The sequence below is a fragment of the Phaseolus vulgaris genome, chromosome 2, assembly GCF_000499845.2.
Source record: "Phaseolus vulgaris cultivar G19833 chromosome 2, P. vulgaris v2.0, whole genome shotgun sequence".
NCBI lineage: Eukaryota > Viridiplantae > Streptophyta > Magnoliopsida > Fabales > Fabaceae > Phaseolus > Phaseolus vulgaris.
In genome coordinates, this window is record NC_023758.2 from 33,117,012 (window position 1) to 33,134,607 (window position 17,596).

Here is a 17,596-nt window from a genome sequence, read left to right on the forward strand (position 1 = left end):
AATTATTATTCTAATTTTTCAATTATCATTATAAAAGATTATTAAATATAAATTAATTTTAAAAATAAAACATAATTAATTATTATAGTTACATAATTAAATACTATTTTAGAGATTAAAAAATTATTAATATATAAATAATTTTTATTATTAATAAATAGTTTGAAATTAATATGTAATCTTTAATTACTAATTTTAAAATTTAAAGTAATTAAAAATTAAAATATAGATATTTAATTATATATTAATTTAAAAAATATTTATTAATAATAGAAGTTATATCAATGATTTATTTAATTTTTAAATTAATATCTAATTTATTTAATATAATAATTAATTATTATTTTTAAATTAAATTTTTTAATAATTTTTTTATATTCTCTAATTTTTTAGAGAATGTATTACACAAAAATCATGGCCAATAAAGATTGAGACATAAAGAAATATTTAAGAGGCATCTTCTCAATTGAAATAGACTATAAAGTATGAGATGTGATACAATAAAATAATAAAATAGTCTTCGAAATTAGTGAAAAGTTCAATAGTTTCATCGTTATAAGTTATTGACCCAGTGACGATATAAGAATTCAGTCACTTTAATACTTAGAGACGAGATTTTTTAGTTGCAAAGCGAACACTTTTTCGGTGGTTATTTTTCATAAAATTTAATGAATGTAAAATATTATGTTAGTTATCTGTGACCGAATTTTAAATTTAATTGCAACTGAATAAATATTGGTTACTAAAGTATAAAAATTAATAGCGACCAAAGTAAATATAGCTAAGTGTTTGATATATTAAATCTAAAGAGTTAATAGCGACCAAAATTTGTAAATTTAATTCTAAATATTATAGAATATTAAATTTTCTATTTTTTCACTACATTCATAACTAGAAAATAATTAAATATAAATCAATTTTAGAAATAATAATAATTAATTTTTATATTAACTAAACTAAATACAATTTTTTTTTAAAAATATTAATTTTTAAATTATTTTTTATTATTGATAAATGATTTTTAAATTAATATATAATTATACCAAGGTTTTAACTACTAATTATTTAAATTTTAAAGTTGGTAGCTAAATGTTGTTAATTTTGTTTAAGGTAATTAAATATATGTTTAACTTTTAGTAATGTTGAATGTATTTATTAAAAGAAATATTATCATTAATATGTAATTAGAGTCTTTTAATATAATTAGCGCATATTATCGTTAGTAATGTTGTTTAGTTAATTAAAGCAAACAAGTGGTGTCACTGGATTAAAAAAAAAATGTATCATGTTCTTTATGTAAAGACTAATGATTACGGAGATTTGTTAATTTTATGTCTTTATGTTGATAATGTGATTTTTTGAGGAAGTAATCTCAAAATGATTGGTAGGTGACTTCAAGCATATCATGATGAAGGAATTTGAGATGACTAATCTCAGTCTTATGTCTTACTTTTTGGGCATTGAAGTCATCCAAGTAGACGATGAAATCTTCATTCATCAGAGTAAAATTGTTGTTGAATTTTTAAAGAAATTTAAGATGGAGGATTCAAACACAAATAAGACTCCAATTGAAACTAAAATCAAGTTTACGAAGAAAGGTGATGAGCGAACTGTAGATGCAACATACTTTAAGCAAATTGTTGGGAGCCTTAGGTATCTTACGTGTATCAGACCCGACATATGTATGTTACATCAAAGGTACTACAACTTTTGGTCTATTTTACTCTTCATCTAAGAAGATTGAGATCGTTGGATACTCAGACAGTGATTAGGGTGGAGATTCAAACGAGAGGAAGACCACAAGTGGTCATTGTTTTATGATCAGAAAGGTTGTTTACTTGTGGTCATCAAAGAAACCGTCAATTGTTGCATTATTTACTTGTGAAGCTGAGAATGTAGCGACAACAAGTGCTTGTCAATTAGTTTGCCTCATCAATATCATTACTCAAATTGGTTTTAATCTAGATGTTTCAATTAAGATTTATGTTGACAATGTCTCTACAATTAATCTTGCAAAGAATTTGGTTTTTCATCAAAGAAGTAAACATATTAATATTCGATATCACTTTATGCATGACTAAGTTGGGAAAAACATGATCAAATTGGAATATTGTAGATAAGAAGATCAGATTGTAGATATTTTCACTAAGTCATTGAAGATCGATGCGCTTTCATCAAGTTAAGAGATCTGTTGGGCATAAAGGTTGTTCCAAATCATAATTAAGGGAGGATGTTGGTTTTTAATTCAGATTTTATTAGTCTTATATGTTTGTTGTAATTTTATTATAAATATTATTGAAATAACTCAATCAGTTTCTATAACATTTTGCCTTAAGTTATTTCCCTCAATTAGTTTTAACCATATGAAGTATTTTGTGTAAATTATTTCCAATACTGTTGAATAATTATATTTAAAAAAAAAACAGAAGTTTATTATCACTCTTAAAACATGAAGTTTTTTCATAAAAATAATAAATTTATTTTTAATTAATTTTTTTAATTTATATTTATTATTATTATTTAAAATTAATTTTAACTAATATTATTATCTATAATTTTACAATTTTTTTATAAATTAATTTTATATACTATTATTATTTAAATATTTAAATATTTATATTATTAATATTAATAATATTTTTTATTATTATAAATATATTAATATATTTATATTACTATTATTTATTTTATTTTATTATTATATTATATAATTATATTATAAAAAATATATACATAATCCATATTTATAATATATAATCAATACATTATATATTATATGTATATAAATTTTATAATATAATTAATTATTTTATTTTATTTTTACTAATATATATATATATATATATAATATTTTTTATTTTATTATAAATATATAATATATAATATTTATATTTATATGTTTATTATAAATATATTTAATATTTTATTATATATATTTAATATTTTTATTATAAATATCTTTAATATTTTTATTTTAGAATATCATGTGATCTTTTATTTTTTTCTTAGTGTTTTTTTTTTGTCTTAAAATCTGAAGTAAATTAGAAAAATCATCAATGTTGAAGTGTTTTTTCGCCACATTCTTTGCATGCGAGGGAACATAGTTTTCCCAGTTCACGCGAATCTTATTCCTCAGACTTCTGCACACATTGTTGGATCCAAGTAGTTGATATCAATTCTCATCTCCTATTGTAAACAATATTTCCATTGAAACAAACAGAGGCTTAAAGATTTTCTTGCAGTGGAAAAAACACGAGATGTGTTGCCTATTTCAACTTGCTAGCTCACTTAGGCATGTCTTGAATAACCCACAGCCTGCACGGGTCAAATGCGGGACAAGACAAACTCACATAACTTAAAAATTTAGAGATTTTTTATTGTTCCCCCATTATTTCTTCCTATAGTCTCATATTCTATTTTTTTTAAAAAAAATCTAAAATTATCGATTCCAAATTCTACAATCTGAAATAAATTTTGTATTATGGATTGTGCAATTTGGAATATTATACAATCCATAACACAAATTTTAACTTCCAGATTCTAAAATCCAGGAAGTCTCTAAATTCCACATTTCAAAATTAAGGAAAAAAAATTAATGAAAATGTCAAAGGATAATTTGAGTATTTTTTAAGTATGGGGTGCAAGAAGAAAGACATGGAGGTGCAAAGAAACTCTCTCTATCCTAGTTCTAACACATTCACAAAATTCGATAATAATTTTTTAATATTTAATAGTATTTTTTTTAAGAAATGCATAAATTGTTTAAATTTCAATACTCATCAAATACATTAGTCAAACCTTAATATTTTATAATAAAATTTAAATATAATATTATATATATTATTTATATTATTTTTTAAATTAAAATAGTAATCATGTATATATTTTTATTATCTTAAAAAATATATATATTTAATAAAATATTTTATTAGTCAATTTATTTGTATCAATAAATTTCAATTTTATTAAAAATTAAAATATCATAATATTTCTTTTATCCATATCTTATTACGTATGTGTTGTAAAAATAATAATATAAAATTATTTATCTAGTTAATCTAAATAAGAAAAATAATTAATTTAGTAAATAAAAAATAAATTTATTAAATTTTAATTTTAATTTTTTTCATTAATTTAAAATAAACTTTCTACAAACCAATAAAATCAACCCATAATTTTTATACAGGTAAACCCAAACTGTATCAAACAGACCAAACATAAAACGAATCAATAAAATACAAAATACAAGTGAGCCTATATATATTATGATCCTAATAAAAAGAGTTAACTACACTCGATAGTGAAAAGAAGTTTACCAAAACGAATTGCTTGAAATATTATTTTTACATATTGAATTTGGGCAGGGAATTTGTATCTCATGTGGGAATTCGCTAATTATGAGTTAATATGTGTGTATGAGTCAAGGCTGAGACTTCTATGTTGTTTCTTTCAACTATTTGCATGACTTGAACAAAGTCAACAGTTGACTTTGGACAAAGAAGTTAACTCTATTGACCTTTTTTTTAGATAGAGTTCACCTAATTTTAACTTCTACAATATAACTACTAATATCCAAACTTATTTTAAAGCATAAAGCTTTTAATAAAAGTACATTTTCATGTGATAAAAAAATATCATTATGGCATATGATTTTATTTAACATTCTAATTAAATTTAAATGAAGTTTGATGCTTATGAGTGATAGTAAAAATTATTAAAATACTAAAACAATTATTAAATAGCAATTAAATTTAGAGAAAAAAATAATTAATTACTAATTTATTTATTTTAAAAACTAAAAATTTATTAGTATTTAAAGTAATTTTTTAAATTAGTATTTAGATTTTAGCTACTAATATTTTAAAATTTAAATTAATCTTTAAAAAATCAATAAAAACTAATTTAAAATTGATATATTTAATTTTAATTTCAAACTTTAACTTCTTATTTAACCTTAATCGTTATTAGATACTAAAACTTTCTGTCTTGCATTTGATTTTTAAATCAAAATCGGTACAGTTATAAATTTATAATTATATATAATATTGATTTATTTATTTATTTATTATTTCATAATTTATTTTAAAAAAATAAATTATTTTTTACTAATTTTTTGACTTAAAATTTTTATGAAATTAAGATAACACAAATACTGAAAATCTTACTTTGTCTCCAAACCTTGAAGTTCATTTGGATGATCTAATTAAAATTGAAAGACTACAAAAATAAATTAAAGTAAAATTTTGCTGATTAGATAAAAAAATACTGGAAATTAACAAAATAAAATAATTTTATTTATTATGATTTATTATTTTTAACACTAATTTATTATTATTATTATTATCATAGAAACATTTTTTTTTATGAATAAGTATATTGAAATGATAGTTGATTAAAATCTTAAAATTAACTTAATATTTATACAAAGATAGAAAGAGATGTTTATCTTCCTTGCTACCTCTCTTGTTAGTGGTGGCTGTGGGCATTTCCTCATCTCCCTTTGTTTCCAGGAATGGAAGCAAATAAAAGCTGAATTCTCCTGCATTTGCTAGCATAGCTTGACGAGTTTGTATCAAGAAACCAAGAAAGCCACATGATCAAATAGCAGAAGTAATGGTGATTATTGCTGTGGCTACACACAATCCAAAAACAAAACTAATCACACCCTCACCCACCCCTACTACATACTTATAACGTTTTTGGACCTTCCATATTAACTTGTCATAAGTCTAAAATCATCTTAAAATAGCACCTAACATCATTTTTTCTAATTTTTTTTATATCTGTACTATTTGTTTTTATATTATCACTTTAGTATTGTTTATTGACAAAATATTATGTTACACAACTCATGCATGGTTGTGGAATGCAGGTTAATAATCTTTGTAAAGATAGTATTGTTTAGTGATTCCTCTTCATGCATTTATGACACTCCTAGCTAGTATTCCTAGTCTTGACTGTAACTGTGAATCTAGCTTGAAATGGTGATCAGTGTTTGCATAGTACTGCAAAATAGTATTGTACAAAATGTTCCTGGAATTGAAGATTTACAAAATATTAGTATTTCTGATCTGCAAGATAACTCGACTTTGGAATCAGATTTTCTAACGCAAAAATTGCACATTTTTTTTTGTCATTATCATACTTCTTCTATTCCTTTGGGGTGATTTGATATGGAATAAAGTTATTCCCCACCTAAAACGTTAGTCTTATGAAATAGACTACACACTGATATTCATTTTCAAACAAGAGGAATGACTCTTTGTTCCATGTGTAGTGTGTGCTCACTGTAATTAGACTCCTCAACATGTTTTCTTTGATTGTTCTTTAGCCATTAAATTATGGTCACGGCTACAAATTCCTTTCCCAAGTTCGTTTTTTCTTTTTAATTTTATTGATATATTAATTTTTATTAATGTTGCAACTAACCCAAAGGATATAAGGATATATAATCCAAATGTTATAGAGAATGAGAAATTATACCCAAAAAATGTAAGGAAAAATATTTCATAATAAAATTCTAAATTAACATAGGAATGTCTTTAAGTTTGAGAAGAAGTTATGCCATAGGATTGAAAAAGAATCTAATGAAGAAAGAGGAAATTATTTATAAAATAAAATCAAGAATACAAATAAGAGTCATGACGAAAAAAAAAATAAAGCTTCAATGAAAATTTATAAGAGGTAGACATAAAGTAATTGAGGAAGAAATAAGGAGGCAAAATAAAATTTAATTCTTTTAAGATATTATAGAATATTCTATAAAATCTAAAAGATTATCTTTCAATAAATAAAGTAGAGGAAGACACACATCAAGGATATCTACCTTTAACATGACACTTTCAAGGTAGTTGTAACTACTTGTACATGTTACTTTTAAGTGCATGTAAATGTTGTAACTATTTTTTATGTTTTTTCTTATCTTTTAAAGATGTTCCATGTGTATCTCCTATGCGCTTCTTTCATGTGTCTCTTCACATTTGAAGAGTCATCCATGTGTTTAACCAAGGATTATGAAAGCTAACTAGATGTTAATCATAGATTAGTAATGCATTAAGTGTAATCATTAGCTTAACATCATAATTAGAGTTTTGCTCATATTAGATATTATTAATTTTTTATTCACACTTAGGATTTTTTTTGCTGTGTTAACATTGCTTGAAGCTTATTTTCTTAAGCTTGTCCAAAATTAGCTTCTATAAATAAGTTCAAAGACTCTCTTGTACACTAACACTTGAATATTTAATATAAATAATTTTGTAAGAATAATACTTTGAGCATTTTGTAAGACTCATGTCTCTGGTTCTTATATTAAAGAGCTTCTTCAAAAGTAACAAATTTTTTCTTGCAATTTTTCAGTTTTAATCAATTCTTTTATTTTCTTTTGCAACTTGTTCTTATTTTTGTGTTGTAATCTCCATGTGATACAATCTTCTAACATAAAATATGGATGTTATCTTTTCAATACTTTATTGAGTTGATAAATTAATCCGTCTTCCGAAAAACACATCAAGAAGGAAATATATTTGAAAGTTAGAGACATATAGTTTATTTCCTTAATTGAAAGAAGGAACATGATAAAGATGTTCTATTGTTCCTTCAATGGGTGCATGCTTTTATAGATAAACTATTAAGGCCTTTGAGAAATGAAAACGGTAAAGTTCACGATGACAATGAGTCACGAACAAAATTATAACTTTATGGGGAAATCAATTATGAAGAAGTAGATTGGACAATGACAAAGGTCAACAAGAACTTTTCTACTTCAAGCAAAAGTACTTAGTGTAAAAATATGTGAGGATAAATAATTATTGACCAAAACCTTCAACATATATTGAAGTAGGTTGAGCATTTTTATGATGGGTTTCGAGAGCCACAAGGGTTCCATGTTTATCCAAATATATTGTCCAAGAGCACCTTCCCTAAGAAATAAAATAAAAACCATATGGAGAACACAACTTTGTTGATTAGAGCATGATGGCATGGCCATCAATGGTTGATTTGATTGAAACTTTGATTTTTAATGAGGAAGGACAATCTAATGAATGCTTGGAGAAACCCATTGAAAATGCAATTTATATTGTTTTGATTTTGGTTGATAATGAATGGGAGAATTATTGTGATAGTTTTGTTTTGGAATCAAAGACAGTGTAGATGACCATGCATGTGACACCTAGGCATGATGGAACTTTCATTAATCCCCCTGTTGAGGAAATAAGAGCTCATTTGAAACATTTAATCCTAACTATTGAAATCAAGGATTAAGAAAGTAAAAAAAAAAAATCACCGGTGGAATCATTATTGGGAATATCATCCTAAAATCAATGTTGAAAAGATTTGGAAAACAAGTTAAAGACTTGATTCCTCATTATATAATGGTTTCAAAAAACTTCAATGGATGTTTTCACGGTTAAAAAGGATGATCATGCTCAATTTTAGAATTAGAAGTATTCAAAGGCCAATTATTTTTGTGGTAATCCAATTTGAATATTTTGTTAGGAAAGGAGTTTATTCAAGGATGGGAGTTATCTCAAAATTTCATCAGAAAGTCTTCCTATGCAATAAAGATGGTTATCAATGTTGATCAAACATCTTATAAATCGTACACACGATTGATCATTGCACAGTAGGATCAGTGAAAAAGTGGCCAAAGGGAAAAATTAAGGAAAGGAGGACAATGTTCAAGTTTTATAACTTGAGTAACAACTTATGCAATAAAACAAACAATCAAAATGTCCTTAAAGACCAACAATAAAAATAAGTTAGCACACATAAGAAATAAATCAATAATTTTTTTACATAAAAATACTATTTTGATAATAAAAGTAATGATTAAGAAGGTAGGTTGAATTGAATTTATCATCTATCTATTTCCTTTAGGATTTGATAAAGCAAATGCATTGGTTTAAAAGAAAAGAAAATCTCAAAATCCATTGGGGGAGATTAACTTACGCAATGAAGAATAGAAAAAAAAATTATAAGTAAATTACTTTTCAAAGACTTTCAAGAAGAATTGATATCTTTTATAATTTGAATATAATAATTGCTTTGTGTGGGAGTACGAAAATATGCTTGACCTTTATAGAAATCTTGTAGAACATTGATTTCCAATTTAGCAGGTAAGATGCCTATAAAGAAAAATCCTTGAAAATATGCACTTGAGATAATAAGTAAGCCTAACGAAAAAAAATTAGAGAGGTTATTAAAAGTTATGTTTATCCAAACAACCAAGTATGTTGATTGGTTTTCAAATACATTATGAAAAATGGTAAAATGTAAGTATATATTGATTTTCAGGATTTAAATATAATTATTGTAACATTGTTAAAAATAAAAACGTGCACATCTCCCACGGTGTTATTTTTTTTTTCAGTCTCTCCATCTCTCCCAATTTCTCTTCTCTCCCTTCTTTCTTAATTTTCTCTCCCAATCTTCATCTATTTTAGAATCTAATCAGACCACATTGTAGCTGAGGAGTTAAAGAACATTTCTACCTAATCAGATTTTCAAGCAGAGTAAGTTCATTTTTGCTCTAAAGATCCTTTCTATTTTTTCTTAGGATTTAGTCATCACTCTTGATGAGGTAAGTTGAGAAGAGTAATCCTCTCAAATTATTCTACTACATATTGAATTTTTGTTCTGTTTGAATAACTTGTATTAGGCCCTTAAATCTTGAAGCTTATCCAGACTAAGAGGATAAAATTCTAGAGGTTGCTTGGAAAACAAGCAATTAAGGTAAGGGAAGTTAAATTTAATTTTTAAGTAGCACCCTAAGGTAGAAGACCTGGATGAGGAGGGAATGTGGTCTCAATATTCAATTTCTCTTGCAAGATGTTGTGTGATGAAAAGGGTATGAAATTGAATTCATACATTTGAGATAATGCTCATATGGAGTGATGTTTGTTGTGTGTATTAAGAATTGATACCTATGTGGTAACAAAGATCTTCGAGCTTCACTCATTATCTAAGTCACATAGACTAAGATATCAGGAGGTGAGAAGCTGATGGAGGAGTTCATGCATATTGTGACATGTGAGATGCACAACTTGGGTTGTACTGAACTTACCCTGATCATTTGGATTCGTTGGTAATCTTTGAATCAAGTGTTAGTCTTTGGTAGGACTTACTTAATAATGGTCTTCTAAAAGATGTCAGTCGTTATTATGTTTATTGAATATCCTGGATGTATAGATCCATGTGATCTATGTTATTGTTTTATGTTGGGATTTGAAGAAGATTGAATAATTGAGAAATTGATAATGTAATTTGATTTTCTCTTATGATTTAATTGTGCATATTATAAAATTTTATTTTTACTTGCCTACCGTTGTTTTTCTTGTTGTGTTGTGAACTGCAATGATTGTACTATGTACACAAGCAGATGATCATACAAGTATCGGAGAGTCTAGAAAACTTTAGGATGTTGTTTTGAAACTTATATTGTAAATATTTGTATTTTTATAAGTCTTAATCACGTATTATAAATATTTTGAAAAACTTTAAATTTATATATAAACATATAAAATTTTTATTGCGTTATATGTAATTATGGGATATTACAATTCTACATTCTACCTAAGGATGAATATCATATGCCTATTGATATATTAATCAATTCATTGGTAGGAAGAGATGTCGAGTCTTTTAGATGGATACTCTTGTTATAACTATATTTTCATTGTTGAAAAAGATGTATCAAAAATTGAATTATGATGTTAGGGAGCATTGGAAACCTATGAATATATATCTTTCAGATTTGAAAACGATTGGGGATACCTACAAATGGCTACAAATTTGATCATTTATGATTTGATTGGACATTTTGCTCAAGTATTTGATTGAAAAAGAGAGATAAAATATATTTTTGTTTTATTTAATTCAAATATTAAATGATGCTGAAACCTGATATAGTCCAATTCAGAAGAAGTTGTTTTTATATTATTCATGTTGTAGCTTAAGTATTATTTAAAACTTTATGATATAATTGTTTTCTCGAGAAATAGTATTTTAAAATTCATGTTTCTAGATCTATTTTGCATAATAGAACGTCTTTGGTGGCACTTGTTAAAATTTCATTACAATTTCAATCTTTAAAATTGATTAAAGGTCAAATAGTGCATATTTCTTCACTTATCATTATTCCTTTATGAAAATTGATGAATATTATATTGAAGTAAAACCATGATTATTATACAAACCAGTTGGAGTGGAATAATAATAAGTTCACCTACTAATATTCTACGAAGTTATTATTTTGAAATAAGACCAATGTGTTCAAATATAATGAAGCTGGGTAGGTTTTGATAATTGAGTTGAAAATAATAATAATATTAAAGGTTAAAAAAAATTAGTTAGAGGTGATTCACATTTCATAACTAAACCAGTTAATTAAAATTCAAACATATAAATATTAACTTGATGAAATATTTTACCGATATATAACTATTAAATTATAGCAGTTAATCAATCTTGATACAGAAATATTAATTGCTCTAGAAAACATGATTGGACAAAAAGAAATAATTGCTCGAATATATAATAAAAAAATTAAACAAAAAACTTTTGATGAAGGTGATATATACTGAAGCTTATATTACATATAAATAAATAAAAACCCAAAGAGATTTGGACAAACAGTCACCCAATTGAGAAGGTCCTTATTATTAAATTATTATCTAATAATAGAAATTCGATTATAAATGTAAAATATTTTTCTGACAAGAAAATAAAAGAGGTGGGAAAAAATTAAGACATCTCAACAATTGCATTTATTTCTTGAAAACCTATAAGGTCTGCAATATTAAATTGTAATCGAGGTTGCTAGAAAGATTAACTATTGAAACAACTAAAAGAAGAAGTATAAGAGGGAATTATAATAAAAAGTATTAAAATAATTTAGTGAAATTCACATAAATGTTATTAAGAATAATTACCTCTCGAGTCTTGTTTTTTTTAAACGTTTTAGATAAAAATAAGGTTGCTATCAGAAGAAGCGTTAGGAGCTATAATGACAATTGAGTTTTTCGATTTATTTGTGGGTAAGTAAAAAGTTAATTAAAATTAAAAGAAGTTAAGAAAAATAATAAAGTTATTAGCTTTCGTTGATAAACTTACTCTGCTCATAAATCATGGTGGATCCGTAGTAGGTGGTTGAGAAACCAAATACTTTCATAGATAATATTTCAAAATTTTAACATTATAATATGATATTATTCAACATTAAAATTATGGCAGTTAAACAAAAATATCTATCTAATTCATTTGTTATTATTGGTTGGTTTTGTTATCTCTATCACCCACATTGATATATTTTCTTATATTTTATGAGTTATTATAAGTTTTTGTAAATATCTTTATGTATTGGTTTAAAAACACTTTTTTACTTTAATTAATCCTATGTTGATTTATTTTAAATTTATTGATTCAATAATATCATGTACTCAAAAATAATATTATTTTATCTATACATGTATATTTTGACACTTACATTTTTACAAATGTGTTTTCGTATTTTTTTTCTGAGCTTGCTTCTACAATTTTATTTTTTTTAAATGTTTTGTGTTGTCTAATTTCAAATATTCTGACTTTATCGTTTCATGTGATCAACACTTAAAAGACAGCTACATAAAAATATTTTTATATTCCATATTTGTAACACCCCATAATTTACATATAACTATTACAATACCGGTTTTACATAATTCTATACAAGTTTACAGTTTTTCAAAATATTCCTAATACATGATTAAGATTTATAGAAATACAAATATTTACATATCCACAACTCAAAATAAAACTCTGTAACCTCTAAGGTTCTCCTGCACCTGTATGGTCATCTGCTCGTGTACATAGTACAGTCATCGCAGTTCAAACACAGCAAGAAAAGCAAGGGTAAGCGACTAAAAATAGAATTTTATAATATACACACTTAAATCCAAAGAGAAAACCAAATTACATGATCAATTTATCAAATTATTCAATTTTCTTCAAATCTCAACAATAAAAAATCACATAGATCTCACATGGATCTACACATCCAGAATATTCAACAAACAACGTCTTCCGGAAGACCCGTATTAAGTAAGTCCTACCAGAGACTAACACCTGATCCAAAGATTACCAGCGAATCCAACAGAAAGGATCAGGGTAAGTTCAATACAACCCAAGCCGTGCATCTCATATGTCACGGTGTGCATGAACTCCCCCATCAGCTTCTCACCACCTGATATCTCAGTCTATGTGACTTAGATCATCAGTGAAGCTCGGAGATCTCTGTTACCACATAGGCATCAATACTTAATACACAACAAACATCAGTCCATACATTATCCCGACATCAATATTTAATACACAACGAACATCAGTTCATACATTATCCCAAATGTATGAATTCAATTCCATACCATTTCGTCATACAATATAATTCAAAAAGTGATCCAAAATATTCAAAAGTCTATTTGACATAAAAAAAAATACACTTTAATACTAAATCATCAAAACCGAATATTTCCACAAATTTAAATAATATATAAACAAACAACCCAATATATATAAACACACAACATCCCTGCAAGAAAAATTGAATATTGGGACCACGTCCCTTCCGCATTCAGATCTTCTATCCTAGGGTGCTATTAAAAATTAAATTTAGCTTCCCTTACCTCAATTGCTTGCTTTCCAAGCAACTTTTAGAATTTTATTCCCCACCGTTTGGATAAGCTTCAAGATTTACAGGCCTAATGCAAATTATCCAAACAGAACAAAAATTCAGTATATAATAGAATAAGTTGAGAGGATTAAACTTTTCAACTGACCCCACCAAGATTGATGACTAAATCCTAAGGAAAAACAGAGAACAAAGGATATTTAGAGTAAAAATGAACTTACTCTGTTTGAAAATCTGATCGGGTAGAAATGTTCCTTAACTCCTCTGCTACAGCGTGGTATGATCAGATTCTAAAATAGATGAAGTTTGGGAGAGAAATTAAGAGAGAGAGAGAGAAGAGAATTGGAGAGAGAGAGAGAAAAAGAAGAAAAATGGTACTGTGGTGTGAAGAAGAATGTTTCTGTTGCTTTTAAAAAAAGCACGCTGTTACATTATCTCCAACTACAAAAATTTTCGTCCTCGAAAATAAACTTACCAAAATAGAGATTAGGGTATGATGCTCGTATCTCCTCTTCAATTTCCCAAGTGGAGTCTCCAGATATGAGATCCCACAATACTTTCATCATGGGAATACTTCTTCCACGAAGTTGTTTCACTTGTGAATCTATAATTCTGATTGGCTTCACTTCAAATGACAGATTTTCTTTCACCTGAATGGAATCAGACTCTAGAATGTGGCTAGGATCAGGCACATACTTTCGTAGTTGGGATACATGGAAAATATTGTGAATGTTAGCTAAAGGAGGAGGCAAAGCAATTTCATAAGCCACAGGGCCTATTCTCCTGAGAATTTGATAAGGTCCTATGAACTTAGGAGTCAATTTCTTGGATTTGAGTGCTCTTCCTACACCAGTGAACGGTGTAACTCTCAAAAAGACATGCTCACCCGCAGAGAATTCTAAAGGTCTTCTTCTTTGATCTGCATAAGATTTTTGCCTGCTGAGAGATGTTTTCAATCTTTCCTGAATCATTTTGACTTTCTCATTGGTTTGTTGTATTAATTCTGGTCCAATTAACACACTCTCACCATCCTGAAACCAGCACAGAGGTGTCCTACACTTTCTTCCGTACAATGCCTCGAAAGGAGCCATTCCTATGCTAGCTTGGTAACTGTTATTGTAAGTGAACTCTACCAATGGTAGAATTTCATCCCAACTGCCCAAATGATCTAACACACAAGTCCTAAGCAAATCTTCTAAGGACTGGATAGTTCTCTCCGATTGTCCATCAGTTTGAGGATGGTATGCTGAACTAAGTCTGAGTTTAGTTCCCAAAGCTTCTTGAAGTGTTTGCCAGAATCTGGAGGAGAATCTAGGATCTCTATCTGAAACTATGTTGGAGGGTACACCATGCAATCTGACTATTTCATCTATGTAAATTTGGGCCAACTTTTGCATAGAGATTCTCAAGTCTATAGGTAGGAAGTGTGCCGTCTTTGTCAACCTGTCCACTATGACCCAAACAGAGTCATGCTTCCTCAAAGTACGTGGTAAGTGGGTAACAAAATCCATTGAGATACTATCCCACTTCCACACTGGAATGTCTAACTGAGTTAATATGCCTCCAAGTCGTTGATGTTCAATCTTTGATTTCTGACAAGTCAAGCAAGCAGCTACAAACTTGGCCACATCATTCTTCATGCCATGCCACCAATAAGACTTCTTGAGATCTTGATACATCTTGGTCATCCCTGGGTGTAAACTGAGTTTGCTTTTATGACCTTCAGATAACACTGTTTGCTTTAGTTCATTATCCTCTGGTATACATATTCTATTTTTGAATCTCAAAATACCATCCACTCCTAAAGAGAAGTCTTTAGCTTTGTCAGTATTTAATAAGCCCATGAAGTTCTTCAATTTTGAATCTTCCAACTGCTTCTCCTTCACCTTCTCCAAAAATTCATTAGTTATAACAAGTGTATTACAACTAATGCAATTTGAAGACATGGAAACCTTCAAATTCATACTCCTGAAATCTTCAATCAATGCTAGCTCTCTAATCATAAGCGACGACATTTGTATCTTTTTACGACTCAACGCATCTGCAACAACATTTGCCTTCCCAGGATGATATATTAACTGGAAATCATAGTCTTTTAAAAATTCAATCCATCTCCTCTGCATTATATTTAACTCCTTCTGATCAAACAAATACTTCAAGCTTTTATGATCACTGAACACATTAAAACTAACTCCGTAAAGAAAATGTCTCCATATTTTTAAAGCAAAGACAACTGCTGCCAATTCTAGATCATGAGTTGGATAATTTCTTTCATGCACCTTTAACTGACGAGAAACGTAGGCAACAACTTTCTTATTCTGCATTAGAACACAACCCAATCCCTGATAGGAAGCATCACAGAAAACTTCAAAAGACTGATTGGTATCAGGGATTGTCAATATAGGAGCATTAGTCAACCTTCTTTTCAACTCTTCAAAGCTTTTCTCACATTGTTCAGTCCATGCAAAAGGATGATCCTTTCTAGTCAATTGGGTCAAAGGAGCCACTATTTTAGAAAAACCTTCTATAAATCTCCTGTAATATCCTGCTAACCCGACAAAGCTTCTAATTTCAGTAACTGTTTTAGGACGTTCCCACTGAAGTACAACCTCCACTTTAGAAGGATCTACTGATATCCCCTGTGCAGAGATGACATGTCCTAAAAATTGTATTTCTGACATCCAGAAGTCACATTTTGAAAGTTTAGCATATAAATGTTTTTCTCTCAAAATGTTCAGGACGGTTCTAAGATGTTTTGCATGTTCTTCCCTTGTACGAGAATAGATCAAAATGTCATCGATGAACACTACCACAAACTTATCAAGAAAAGGTCTGAATATCCGATTCATATAATCCATGAAAATAGCTGGAGCATTAGTCACCCCAAATGGCATAACCAGAAATTCATAGTGACCATACCTTGATCTAAAAGCAGTCTTCTGAACATCTTCCGCTTTCACTGAAATTTGGTGATAACCTGAGCGCAGATCTATCTTAGAAAAGACAACTGCCCCATGCAACTGATCCATCAAGTCATCAATTCTAGGAAGAGGATATTTATTCTTTATTGTTAACTTGTTTAATTGTCTGTAATCTATGCATAGACGTGACGAACCATCTTTCTTCTTCACTAATAGCACTGGAGCTCCCCATGGAGAAACACTAGGTCGAATGAATTGCTTTTCCAATAAGTCTTCTAGTTGTTTCTTCAATTCACCTAACTCCGCTGGTGCCATCCGATATGGAGAAATTGACACGGGGCCTGCTCCGGGAATCAAGTCTATTGCAAACTCTATCTCTCTTTTAGGTGGAAGTCCAGGAATCTCATCAGGAAATACATCCATAAACTCCTGAACTACAAACATATCTTTTTGTACTTTATCAGTAACTATAGAACAAGCCAAGAGCATAAAACATTCTGCACCTTCTCGTATCTCTCTCTCAAACTGATGAGCTGAGATAACCTGCATTCTTTCTAATTTAGGGAAAATTAACTTCTTCCGACCACAATCTATAAGGATATGATTAGCAGACAACCAATCCATTCCCAAGATAACCTCCAAATCTTTTAGAGGTATACAAATCATGTTGATCTTGTATCTCTGCCCGTCTATAATTACTGGACACTCAGCACACATGGAAGAAGTTACTATAATACCTTCTGTTGGTGTAGATACCACCAACTCAAATTCTAATTCTCGGACTGGCAACTTAAGTTTCTTAGCACAATCAAAAGATATAAAAGAATGGGTTGCCCCAGAATCAAACAATACAGATAATTGTGTTCCAAGGATAGAACAAATACCTCTAACAAGGCTATCAGACTGTGAAGCTTCAACTCCACTAATAGCAAAAACTTTGCCAGCAGCTTTGGGTTTTTGATTACTATTTTGTTGTACTTGCTGCACTCCGCCAGAATTTGGAGCTCCC

The 17,596-nt window shown here is 28.1% G+C and overlaps 1 long non-coding RNA gene across 1 annotated transcript; it reads right to left on the reverse strand.

Annotated features, from left to right (window-relative positions):
• Positions 1-12,665: 12,665 nt before the first annotated feature.
• On the reverse strand, positions 12,666-14,031 carry LOC137809712 (uncharacterized). The gene is made up of 3 exons (XR_011080801.1): positions 13,888-14,031; positions 13,662-13,736; positions 12,666-12,836 (listed from the first exon to the last, which is right to left on the reverse strand). It is a non-coding gene; the product is annotated as an uncharacterized lncRNA (long non-coding RNA).
• Between the last annotated feature and the right edge of the window lie 3,565 nt (positions 14,032-17,596).